General features: G+C 46.1%; 1 protein-coding gene across 7 annotated transcripts in view; it reads left to right on the forward strand.

Moving 5' to 3' along the window:
- Nep3 (M13 family metallopeptidase neprilysin 3) overlaps nucleotides 1-6,684 on the forward strand; it is a 117,491-nt gene extending 110,807 nt beyond the window's left edge. For all 7 annotated transcript variants that reach the window (XM_089574576.1, XM_089574579.1, XM_089574572.1 and 4 more), the window contains one exon: nucleotides 1,182-6,684. The gene's annotated coding sequence lies outside the window, so the exon portion shown is untranslated. The remainder of the gene's footprint in view (nucleotides 1-1,181) is intronic.
- The last annotated feature ends 6,865 nt before the right edge of the window (nucleotides 6,685-13,549 follow it).

Raw genomic sequence — 13,549 nt, forward strand, 5'->3', positions numbered from 1 at the left:
TGACTTGACGATCGTGGACTGCGACTGAAGAATGGACATTGAAAGCTTTGCGTGGTTCAAAGGGCTATAGACGAGGATTTCGCAGCGTTGTAGCAGCTCCAGTTGCTTGTTAATATTACTGTAGCAATGCTTGATGATGCTTGTCTGTAATAAAAAAGCGCTTGCGGAAACTGAAACAATCGATAAAAGCAATGTATTAAAGCAAAAATATAATTCTCATACTTTTCATCTAACCTCAGAGTGCAGTGACAGGGATAGTGTGTCCGCATCCCACTCCCCTGCCCTCAGTCCACATTTACGGGCCGTATGCCTAATACGTCCCGTATGCGCCGTATATCCCGTTTGTTCTGTGTGTCCAATACGCCCCATATGTCCCGTACATACCATATGCATCGTATGCCCCATATGTCCCGTTATGTCACAGATGTCTCGTTCTTCTCATGTTGTCCTATATGGAGTCTGCGCTCGGAGTTTTAAAGCGGTTATTATTATGGTTATTAGGCAGCCCTATAATAACGCTTATTTGGTTCCATCTAGAATTGGGATGTTATATTTTTTTGTTTTACAAAATATGTTAAACTGAGCTTACATTCGCGGGGACTTGTAGCTGCGGGCCACCATGACGTCTATCAGTTAATTATCGTACATTTTATTGCTATCCTGTCAAATGCTTGAATTCAGGAAAGATGCACGCATTTGTTTGCGTAAGGTGCGTCACCCTACAGCATGAGCGTTGCTCCGAAAGCTGCACTAACCTTCGGCACCAGCAGTGTAGCAACATCATAAACGGAAATGACTGGTAATCCTGGCAGACGCCCTTAATAACATTTTTTCGACAGTCTATAGACTGTCCATAGGCTTCTGTCTATAAAGTCTATAGAGCCTCTATAGACAAATCCCAGAGAGCAGCCTATATACAACACAAATGTTATAGCTAGTCTATATATAATCTATAGATTTATGGCCATACACATTTGGTAGACTTTTGCCTATAGACAGTCTATATACTATGAATAGACAAAAAGAAATATCTATAGGACGGCAACAGGGTCTGTAAGAAGTCTATATTACAGACCATTTTTATAAGGGCGGCTCCGCGAGCATGCCGTATGAGCAGAGGAACCGGGCTTTTCCTGAGTCTAATGGCATGTTGATGCATCTTTCTTTTCTATTTTCCGCAGACTTTGACCTGACGTGTGGAAAGCGCAAGAGCCCCTGACACTCACATCAGCACCCTAAGGTCAGCATTTCTTCGTTCCGGGTTCTTCGCTGCGTGACATCGGGACCCCTTCGAGCTTTGTTCGTAATGCGAATGGTAGTCTATAGGGGAAGAGAAAAAAATACTGAATAGATTGTGCTTTCTAGGCTTTTCTTCGTGTACATACGAGATAACATATTCAACCAACCCGCGATAAAAACGAAAAGCGAACACAGACAACCATCCACACCCAGTATTTAGAGGTTATGTGTGCAAAACTGTGCCTCGTTAATCCGCTTGCTGTGGTGTACATAAGTACCCGTTGCTTTACGTGTTGTGTACCTGCTGTTCCATTGTCGTGTACTACGTGCCCACATGTTTGTAACGCCATATTGCATACGTGTGTAAGCATCGAACTGAAGAAGCGAGCAGTGTATTTGCGAAGATAGGCATCCGTAAAGAAAAACCGCCGATGCCACGGCAGCAATTGTGTGGTTAGCGGGCAACATGGAGCTTAGATTATTAATTCTGGGTGACCCAAAAGTGCCGTGTAGTAACCTGCTCTTTGTCCTGAGTTGCTTTTTCCTTCATCTGTTAGAGGCTGCGATTAGCTCTAGAATCGGCATTTGAGCGCATATTCCCAATTTTTTTTTCATGGCCCAAGTGGTTGCTTCTTAACGAACAGAGAATATAGCGCATGTAATTTAATTATCGAGCTCATGCAAGCGCACGCAATTTAAATTTCAATTATATCCAAAAGGCCACAACGCATGACCGTCGTGGCTGCATACACAGCAGTATGTAACCCGTAGCGCAAAAGCGACGTTCCTCTTATAACGTAGTGCCTACCTCGGTGGCTGAGTGACACAAAACCATCTTGCTTGGATTTCTCTACTAACACCTTGCATTTGCATTCTAGTGACCGCTATAAAGATACAGATGTTGCACGAGGAAGCGAGCCACGCCAATGGAGAGTTGTAGCATAGCAACTTGAGGCGCCTATGCAGCGCGCACAGTAATGCTTTCGAACGTTGGCTACTTACTTCACGGTATTGCCTTTCAGAATGTGAGCTAACGGCTTTATCTTATGAACCCTTGAAACACTTTGTGGATGGAAAGTGAGGGCAGGGGAGGGAAGTTATGGGCGATATGCAGTGTTTCGCTATAAATGTGGAATTAAGAAAAGAACAGCCTTGTACGAAGGTTACCAGTAAGCTTCACCTGGAGTGTGACTTTTGTGAAGCGATAAAACTGCAAGATGCTGAACTCACATTAATGTTTTCAAGATCCCCCTTTCCACGAGCACATCACTTGGCAGTACAGTCCCCACTAGTGACGCTAAACTTGCACCTCTTGTACACACACTGCATGCTGTCGTAGGAGAATGAGAACGGCTGCTCTGTAATCGTTGAAGTGGTAAAATTGTATGTCAATATACATAATAAAAAAGAAACTCATGCCGTAGTAAGTAACGCTTGGTCAGCTCTTTCAGTTCAGGCTTTGTTTCTTTGTAGTCAAATTCCCAGCTTTTTCAAGCACTACATATGAGATACTATGGAGACAGATGTTTTCTATTCATGGAGATATGGGCGTGTCTCCTCATAAAGTATAAGCGGCCGTCATTTGTGTCATTATCTTAGCATGAACAGATATTAGTGTCTGGAGTCCCTTTCAGCTTAAAGGTACACAGGGCTAAGGCGTACACGTGTTTGCAAGCTTAGCTGGAGCTTGTAAACGTTCCATGTTGGTTGTCGTGTCGTAGCGTGCATATCATCGTTGCTGCCGTGGCATGGTTGTAGATACGTGCGCACATTTGTTATTGAGATGCGGGTGTTTATTAGGGAGTTGTGACTTGTTAAGAACATGTTGGCACAGAAACCACCGACAACTGTCGACACATTTCACGCTGTCGTGTTGTGCCCGTGGAGAAGGCAGTTTTTTCCATATCACTCACTTGCTTTTCTGTCCCTCGTTATGAACCCATTTCAAAGTTAGAAGGGAACGGGATGCGTTTCCTTGCATCATGTTATTGTTGTTTCGTCTTTGCCGGTTGAGACATCGGGTCCTTAGCTATCGACTGTGAGGAAAGACAAAAATATCGACGCAGGCAATTTCAAGTGAACACGTAATTTGTGTCCCGGAGTCACCTGTTCAAATGAGTGCATGGGCTCGACCGAAATTGCGTTAATTCAAGAAGAATTTGGTGAATTTAATAACGAAGCAAAACTGTTTCCTCATCATCGAACTGCTTGTCCAACATTCCTTTTTTTATCCTTAAATCGTGTCCAATCTCTCTCGTGTATACCTAGAGCCTAGTCAAAACACATTAAGAAAACGTGCTAACACTTTTCGTTCCCCAATGTGTTTTGTACATTTCCCTCCAGATTATACCACCTCCAACAGGGTAAGAATGTTACGGAAGGCATTTCGCTTGTATCTCGCAGCCTGACCAGTGATCACAAGTACCGGATTCACGAGTTGGCTGGGAAAAGTGTTTTGAGATGTCGCGGAATTCATGCTAAACTGGGTTGTCACGAAATCTTCGTGCTGCATCTGGGTGCAGGTGACGTATATAGTAGTACGTTAAGTGACAAGTAACTGACTCTGATAAAGGAAAATGACAATGAATACGTGGACAGCTGCCAACACAGAGTGTCATTATTAGTGTCGTTTTCAGCCTACCAAGACCATTCTGTTGAACTGATCGGCTACGTCAAGTGAGATGATGCGACTGCGTCCAAACATTGCAACCGCATCGGCAGTATCGATCACTGAATCTGTAGAACGTTCGCCTAAATCTCCCTAACTTGCAAGCGCTACCCAAGCGCTCTCTATCAAAGCACTAAACATCACTGCGAATGGCGCGTTTGGTGCATCGTTATCGGACCTGAAGTTTGCAAGGATGAACAGGCACATTGTGGCGTAACTGACGTTTCCCAAAGAAAAACGAAACTTGGACGTCACCCGGACCATTGACATTCACTTTGCTGAAAATGGGACGCAATTAAGTACCTTTTATAACGGGGCGTGCATTTCGTTTCATTGTACAAAGCTGTTGTTTATATATCCACAGCCCCGTGTACAGCGCTATAGAAGAGAGGCTGTGTGTATAGCCGACACTGTCATGTATACACGTGTACTCGTAGTTCTGTGTAATCGGGAACAGTGCAGTGGCACTTTCCGCGTGTATTTAATACCGTTGAGTGCGTTTGTTTCGATGTCGTTGTATACTTAGGAAATATGCATTTATTTCACGCTTGTGTTGCGTACGTTGAATGTTACTGTATTAGGAACGATGTCGGAGTCTTTGAGTATCTTTTTCTCCTCCGGAGGATTGAGGTTCGGGTGAACGGTAAATGCGGCTTAAGTCGATAGGACCTGGCACAGAGAAAGTTAAGCGCATAGAGGTTATTGCTTGTTTCATGCGCGCACCGAGATTAAGTAATGCGCTCTGAATCGGCTCATGTATGCATATTCGGCGTACAGGGTTGCTCAGTATGAGAGGGAACAGGCGAGCATGTGGGTGCCGGGCTTCGCGAAGCACTGCGCCGCCGAAAGCCAGCGAGAACCGGCGGCGGCAAAGGTGCGTGTTGAATGAGCACGACGGGCTGCTCTTTCTGCGCATGCGCCTGGTGCCGCCCATTCTGCCATTCTTCTCGCCTGCTATTGGCGGCTGCGCTTCGCGAAGTGCGCCTGCCACGCGCTCGCATGTTCCCTTTAATATTAAGCGACTCTGTACATTTTTATTTTCATGCGTGATATGCTTCACGCATAAACGACGCTGTCTTCAAGCTGGAAATAGGAAACACTGCACCGACCAAGAGCAAGTCTCGTTGAAACTCTAGCTGATTTTGCAGCTGAAAAAAGTGCATCTGGTGAAACGTACTCAACTCGGAGAAGATGCTATCAGCGATCGATGCAAGAAGTTGTGGCTAAAAATGAGTCACAAACTTTTTATTATTAAAATTCACCTAGAAAAAGCAAACATGCGCTGAAATAGGCGGGGTAAGCGTGAACTAAAATACGAATATTTGGACAGCTAGAGAGCTTACACTGCGCATGCTCAGGGCAAATTGCAAATTCTTAGCCTGCCGCATAGCGTATGCCTGCGATCGTTTAGGACCTTAGCCAAGTGCTCCGACCATGAGTACAGTTAACTGCTTACATTTTTCAAGCAAGTTGTTTGTAATAACTTAGAAACACAACATTATCAGAATACTTTAAATGGACATGGTCTACAATCACTGTTGTTCGTGCAGCAAGTTGTTTGTAATACCTTAGACACACAACATTATTGGAATACTTTAAAAGTGCATATTGTACAATCACTATTGTGCGTGCAGCTCGTTTTAAAAGTACTCAGGCCGTCTCCGCATGTATGAAACGATTGTATAACCATCGAGTGCAGCTGCGACCGCAATCTTGCCTGACTAAAGGTTTGAGAAAGCGGATTCTTCAATGTCTAAAACGTCTAGATCCTCAAAAGTGCAAAAAGAGTCCGGTAACAGCTTTAGACAAATGTTCTATACAGAGAAGAGATGACCTGAGACTTTCAAAACGCCTTGTAAGTTTCCCGCAGTTGAAGGCGTTTTGTTTCACGTTGTTAGCACTAACCTATGCCCGCAGTGCACTGTCAAAGTTATCCTAAAATTCAAGAAACATAAATCCATCACTGTGGAGACTATGTGGGCTACGCTAATGTGAAACATACCCGCGCACCCCGCTTGAGGCAGCTGTGCAGGTTATAAATACGGCGACGAGCTCATAAAGCTGGCGTCTGAGCCAGTGCAGTTAGACGAAAAGATAATTTGCGTCCAGTGCTTTGCAGCATAACAGATCGTCACATGCTCCAATCAATCCCTTCTGTGCATACTAGAGTGGGTTGCATTCAAAAATCAAAGTACACGATGTACTCAAGTGATCACAATGCTGGCCGTTCACATTCTGTGCGCATGGTGCGAATATTATTTTCATTTTTTTTTCTCTGTGCCGTCGATTGTCTCGTTTTTCGAAATGAGGGATCTTTTCATGTCTAGTCAGTTTGTTCATAAAATACTTGTAATATGAGCGTCTACAGTACTAAGTGTATTTCGCCATTTCATATCAGCCAGGCTGAGATATGTTCTGTTTGTTAATTATGTTTTCTAGAGATCATGCTGTACAATAGTTTCAAACGTTTGTATGGGTGGAGTCAGTTGACTCCACTTTCCCTCTATTATTTTTGTTTTCCACTTATGAAGTGTCCTGTTCGTCTCCACACATGTATAGATGCATGTGCTTCAGCCGTTTTTGTAATTCCTTTAGGAAGAGTTGCCCTATTGTTGTTATTTGTATGATAAATGAAAGTGACATTTTGTGTTATGTGTTGTGTGAAAAAGAAGAAAAAACAGACTTTAAATCTGAGCGCGAAATCATGCGGGGTAAGTGGCAATATTTTATGTTTGTCTGTGAAGTTTTTGAAATAAAATACGCTTTGTTTGATAACATCGTGTTGTACGAGGTGTCTTTTTTTTTGTGATTGCTCACCGCATAGGAGCTTCGATACAAATTAAAGCTTCCGATACCGTAGTCTAAGAATTGCACGTTCAGTTCTGCAGTTTTACAGCTGGAAACACAGCTTTATGCAGGACCAAAAGTTGTTTCGCAAATTCTTACTGCAAGTAGCCTTACTTGCCGATGCAGATGAGTAGAGTCCGAAAAATGGAGCAAGCATGATTCATAAAGTCTTATGGAAACTGCCTTTTGGATGCCTGGTAATGATAAATTAGACGGACTGGCTGAAAAACGCCCTGTCGTCGGCAATTGTTTAGGATAACATGGGTATTTGCTTCCCCCCCCCCCCCCCTTTCTTTCTTTTTTTTGCTGTAGACGAGGACGATCGCTTTATGAAACCTCATGCATACGGTTTTAGAAAAACCGTCACTGCCCTTATCTTTCCACACCTGTTACCATGCAAGAAGCCATCGCATCACTTGTTAAGAAGCCGCAATTCGTGGCATCAGCCTTAACAGGCTCATCGACTGTTAGCGCTTACAGCATGTGTCATATTGGTCAACGTAGGCAGCTAGGTCATCCGTCGGCGCTGCGCAGCAAATAACGCCACTTCTTTGCAAATTCCGTTCGTGTTGCCGCTTTTTTTTTTCGCTCGAAAGACGAGCCTCGCTTGGTTACGAGCGCTAAAGCGTATTTTGCAGGACACTTGACAAAAATTGACACTGGCTTAGCTCGGCTATGCCAGGATATATGTCGCGAAAGCGAGCGCAACGACGAGGCAAGCGTTGTGACGTCATAGCAAACGGCAGCGGCGGCTCCGCGGCAAGGCGCGCGGTGTGACGTCATGCCAGATGGCGCGGCGAGCGCGCGGCGACCGCCAGCTGCGGCGGTTTCTAGGCAACGGCTCAAGGATCGGTCTCTGTGCCTCCTCGGAGCACCGCCGCAGCGAAATCGCAAGTTTGTGGCCTATGCAGCTTTCGCTACAAAATCAAGGTGCCGTGCTTTTAGACGCTGCACTTCGCAATAGTGATAATGCAAAACGACGGCCGTCTGGGATCTGTACGCTTCCTTCGGAAAGGGCCGAACTAGATAAGGAAGTGAGTAGCGGTCACCCTTTCAGGGTATGTTAGCCTCATGTGACAGGGGCCGTGGACGCTAACGACGCTCAGTTGTTGCAGAGCTCCAAAGTTATCATACTTGAAGCATTATTTTTGGAAAGGCCACATGCCACTTTTTTTTTCGTTAACAATTGCTGTCGCCGTGTTGTCAGCCAGCCTGCTTTGGGCCACTTAGTGTGAAAGCCTCTCGAAACACTTTACCCCGGCCATCAGATTTTCTCGATCGCCCTTGAAGGTAAGTTGGTTATTTGTTTATGCTCAACTTTTGTTCGGGCTCTCCAGCATATTTGGTTTTGCCCTTTCTGTCTGGCCGGAGTTTCACAAAAGCATGACAGTCCGCAATCAGCGCTTTCACTAGCGAAAGAACAGACCGGGTGGATTCTTTGAAGCAATGCAGGTTCATCATTGCTTTCTTTTTCTTTATTACAATGGCATGTTTTTATAAGACGCCGATGCACATGACCAATGGGAAGTGTCTTGCAGGCTCATCTTTGCGACAGAAGTAACGAGTTATTGCGTTCAGGCAAGTCACGTCTCCAATCGAAAAAAAAAAATCGGTAAGTTGAGAAATTTCCAAGTTTCATGCCGAATAGATGAGCAGATCTTTCAGTTTCAGCTCATGCGTCCGCTTTCTCACGCTGCTAACGATGAAGTGATTCTGGGTGGCGACACTTAGCTGTCATTCCCGTAACGATGCCCGCTTTTAATAATAAATTCAGGCCGCATCTACGCATTAGCGAACGCAAAATTATGACCTCTGCTCTACAGTGCAGATTATTGTCATGCGATTCTTGCTGCGTGACGAAACACGGGAATATGCGGACGAAATTTTTTTACGTAAACGGTGTAGATGATAGATTACACAGTGATTGCGAAAAGATTGATTTCTGCTCCTTGACATCGTGATATGAAATCAAGGAAGGTCCTCCTCTACTTTGATGTCAGTCGCTTAATGCGATTTCAACAAATCAAGCCCTTTCCGATTACCGTTTATCGCTCTCTCACGTTCGCTGACCAATTGGCCTGCACCGCGCATTACGTCGCAGCTAAGGGAAACCATTTCGATTGCCCTCAACGCTTGTTACCTTGTACCTGCGACACACCGAGGGAAACGGGAGAGCGATTTGTGCGTTCTCTTGTGTTGGGTGAGGTGGCGCTTTACAGCGGAGCAGTTAGCTAGCCATATGTAAGCGACCGTACCGATAGCTCACTGTATGATGCAAGCCCCCGGTTCAGGTAAATAGCGCCACATAGCGGCAAGTAAAGGGAAAGAAGTGCCACATTGCAAAACAAGTGGTGTGACTGGCGTTGAAAGTGTACAGGAATTGCTAATTGAGGTCAGCTTGATGTAACAATGAACAGACCGCATTACAAAGCGAGTGATGTGACGGTGTTGAAAATGTACGGCAAGTTCTGATTGAGGTAAGCTTAATGTGACAATAAACGTACAGAATTGTGTAAGCATCCCATCGCACGTTATTTTTCGCTGACTGAAACGAGACAGCCGTACATTCTTAGCACAGTGCCTGTCTATCAGGGACATGGAAAGCTCCAAGCATCTTCCCAATGCTCCATCTCCACAGACAGTGTTCGCAACTAAATGTCGAATAAGAGACGACCACTCGCCGAGCTGACGTACAGGAGCACCATAGGAAAGCGTTTCGCCTCAACCCAACAACTTTCTATAGCTGAGCGTGTCCAGCTTCCCGCAGAACTTAGCATGGGCATGTAGTACACCCAGGGTTCCCGGCCCGAAGCTCACACATTTTCGATGGAGGGAGCTCGCATTATGTGAGTCACTAATCGCAGAGGCCAAATGCTTAAATTGCCCAGTATAAGAAACAATGTCTGGAAGCCATGTCGTTCGTGACCGATGCCACTGCGTTTCGGCATACAGCCGAACTTTTGATTCTGCGGAAGTTGGGATTGTGCACGCCTCTGGAAAGCATCCATAATACCTCTTGGTGGGGGCAAAGAACGAAGGTAAAGTGTGAGGTATCTGCAGTCAAGAAGTTTGTGTCCCGATAAGGTTTAATGGCGCGAGCTTTGCTTGGCGAGAATCGATCGTGCGCGCGGTAAAAGATACATCCTTTCTTGGTGTTTAATGTAAGCAAATATTTCATTCGATTCTACTGCATCGCTGTCGTGCAACGCTCCGGATGATTGCTCCTGGCGACAACATGGACTCGGCGGCACCTCAGCCATTGACAAGGACTATAAGGACGGGAACTAGTATAGGATTCATTTATTATCCCGAGCCTGCCGGATTTCACTGCACATGCTAGCGCTATGCGCACCAGTCAATCAGCTGGACAATAGGACAGCTAGAAATAATTTTATCGTCCAACTGAAGTAAGTACTCGATGTCCCAAATCAACCGCCCTGGTGGTCAGTCGGTCAGCTGGACAGTCGAACAGCTGGACACACTTTTATCCTCTAAATGGTGTAAGTAATCGATGTCCCGAATCAGCTGGTCCATTTCACCCATCTACCCACTGTGCTAGGAGACGTCACGTGCAAGCGTTTCCGATCGCACTGAACTATTGCGCCGTGAACACGTTCCGCTCTGTGGCCTGCAGCAGCGGCCAACGCCCACCACGTTGGTGGTCGAAAAGTGCGCCACTTGGTCGGCTGACACGGCGCCAGCCTGATTTCGTTCTAGCGGTCAGAGTCGCGGTCATGCCAGTGGGGCGGCTGCTGGCCGCCTTGGTCTTGAAACCACACTCAACTTCACTAAAACTGTGCACCGTTGCGGAGTGCGGGAACTGGCTTCAGCTAACCAGGAACCGAATTCAGAAAGCTGTTTGCAGCTAATACCGATTCGCAAATTATAAACACTTATTTGCTGGCCAGTCATGACAATCGACGATGTGATAGCCAGGACATCGACCGATCAATCACAAAGCGGTTTTATGAGGGAACGGTGTTCCCAACTGGATCCTTCATTCGCTACTGCAAGCTGCAGCTTTCGCAGCGCTGCATGCTTTTAGCGCGACGGAGTGTATAGCGGGTCTCCGGGACAAAGCACGCGCAGTCGGTGAGCGTGCGTGAGCGCGTGCCATGAGCACCCAAAGCGCGTTGCTGTAAGCACGCGCAGACACAGGCCGCGTCTTGCACTAGCCTGAGCCTGAGCCGCCGCCGCCGCCGCTGCCAAATTGTTTCGGCCCCGGCCGCACGGCCTCTCTCGCCGGCAGGGCAAATGGCTTTGGGAGAGAAATCGGGGCGCGGTCGGCGCACGCATCCGCTTAACCTAGCGCACTTGGGCCCGGTGAAAGGGTATCGCATTCCGAGCATGTATACCACGCGCCGAGCCGATCTGTCGCGCACTCCTCGACCCTGTCGCCGCTGCTGGGAGCGGAAGGCGCTGACGCAGGGAGACTCGTACGGGTTGATTGCGTAGTGCCGTGCATGCGTTACTCTCGAGTTAATGTCGCGGGACCGTTGCACGCGAACTACTGAGTGTTTACAAACGGAGGCAGTCGTGATTTCTGGAGAACTCTGTCGCAGTCCACGTCTTGGCGATTCCGCTGGCTTCTCACAAATTACGTCTGAGTTAACTGGAGCGGGAATGCTTCGAATGAACTATTTAGACTTTAGTTTGCCTGCTTAATCCATGGGGCGGAGGAGGAGGACTACATCCACATCATTTATACAGGGATGAGGAAGTGGGAAGGGCACGGTGAGAAGGAAAAACACAGCGGGTGGTGCGTGAAAGACGAGAACATCATTGAGGATGTTTTAGTTTTCCATAAATGATGTAATCAGAAAAGAGCGCAGAAGGTGTCTAGTGAACATAATTCTCTGGACTATTTAGAACTTTCCTTTTTTATGCCCTCAAACTTCGCAAACATATCGAATAAAAGGAGGTTCATTCAAAGCGACCCCTATGAAAATGGTTTATAGACTTCTTATAGGCTCTATTGCCTTCCTATAAAAACTTCCGTTTGTCAATGCACAATCATTTGAGTGTCTATAGAAAAAAGTTTACTAAAACTGTATGGCCATAAATCTATAGGTTGTCTATAGACTTTCTTACGATTTATATTGCCTATAGACTTGTCTATAGGATTCGTCTACGGAAAGTCTATAGTCTTCATAGGCCAAAGCTTATGGACAGTCTATAGACTGTCAAAAAAAAAAAATTTAAGGGCAGTTATTTTGAAAGTATAAGATCGACCGACTCAAGAAAGGTTTTCTCGCCTGGGCACTGTAGTTGCATGCTGGCATAATCAAACTTCTGACCGCGCCCACATCTGTCCCGAAAAGCTTCAGTCAACAAACACGTCAGCCTGAAACGAAAGGCTTATACGCTTAGGTGTTTGAGCAGCGTGTGATCACGCACGGAAAGTTTGACCGTGCGCTGTGTTCCGCATGCAGTTTCTGTCATCAGAGAGAGAGAGAGAAAAGAAAGATTGGTAGTACCAGTGCACACCGTTGCCAAGAAAGACAACAGTGAACGCTGATGTGCCTGGTCTTTGCTATCCTCATCAGCGACTTCAGGCGAGGCGCTGGGTTGAGATGTGGAGGAGCCAATAAACATAGTGAGGCCGAGAGTTAGCAGTAAATGTTCTCATTTCTGCTCGTGTCTTGTTCGGTTTTCAAAATATCCGTACCTCATTTCTATGCGCATCATTAATGTGTTCGCCCAGAAGCTACTGTAATGTGTCCAGAAAATGGTTGTAGCGCCGAAACAGACATCACACAGAAAGCTAGACGGGACAGGCACATCCCGTCTAGCTTTGCCAAGATGCGCATGTCCCGTCTAGCTTTCTGTGTGATGTCTGTTTCGGCGCTACAACTATTTTCTGGAAACATGCACCAACTAGCCCCCAACAAGTATTACTGTAATGTGTTTTGATGCCCTTCTTGAGCGATGACTTATCATTTGCTGCGCCTCGGGTTTAGGTGCGGCATGAAGCATTTAACAATGACATCATATATCATATATGACATCAAATATGTTCTTCTCGTTAAACGTCGGAACTTTCAGAAGTGTCGAGGGTTGAGAGTGAAAGTGCCGGTACTGCAAAAATGCCGAAGCAATAAATCTTGTCTCCACTGGTCATTCAGTCTCTGACGAAGAGCAATTAATTAAGATGTCGCTCGGTGGCTACAGCGTCCAGGGATAAACTGAGTCTGAGGTCGCGGTTTAGATCGCGGCAGCGATGGTTTCATTATTTAGGTGAAGGTGAAATACAGAAACCCTAGTGTACCGAAATTTTCGTGCACGTTGAAGTCTTCGGTGCTCGATATTAGGCAGGAGCCTATTTATGATGGCATGCCTTGTGCCGCCCATATGTCGCTTAGGTGCAAAAAATTCGCAGTCATGTTCACCGTAAGATGACATCGTGATGTTGCCAGAGTTCTTCGCCGGAGGTTAGCGTATCGTTCACCCCCTCAAATATATTCTGGCACTCGATGGGCTGGTCATGCTTCGCGGAGCCTACATGCGCGCGCATTCAAATGAGTGCCTTGTGAAGAAAGTAAATATATAGAAAGTTGGTCTGTCTCATCATCTAAAATAGGTCCTAGTCATGAAATTCTTTCTCCTCGGGGCACACTCGCGTGCGTCATGGATAGTCACAGCGTATAGGTGGTGCGCAGAGGCGATGGTGATGGTTGTAGATAGTTCGTGTTAATGGCGGTGGGAATAGAAAAAAACACAAGAATGGTAGGAAGCGTCTGATTTCAGGGGCGTGTCCCAGGCATATCGTGAAAAAAAAAGGTTAAAAAACAAAGA

The sequence above is a fragment of the Amblyomma mixtum genome, chromosome 2 (genome assembly GCF_055824585.1).
Source record: "Amblyomma mixtum isolate Tamu chromosome 2, ASM5582458v1, whole genome shotgun sequence".
Taxonomy (NCBI): Eukaryota; Metazoa; Arthropoda; class Arachnida; order Ixodida; family Ixodidae; genus Amblyomma; species Amblyomma mixtum.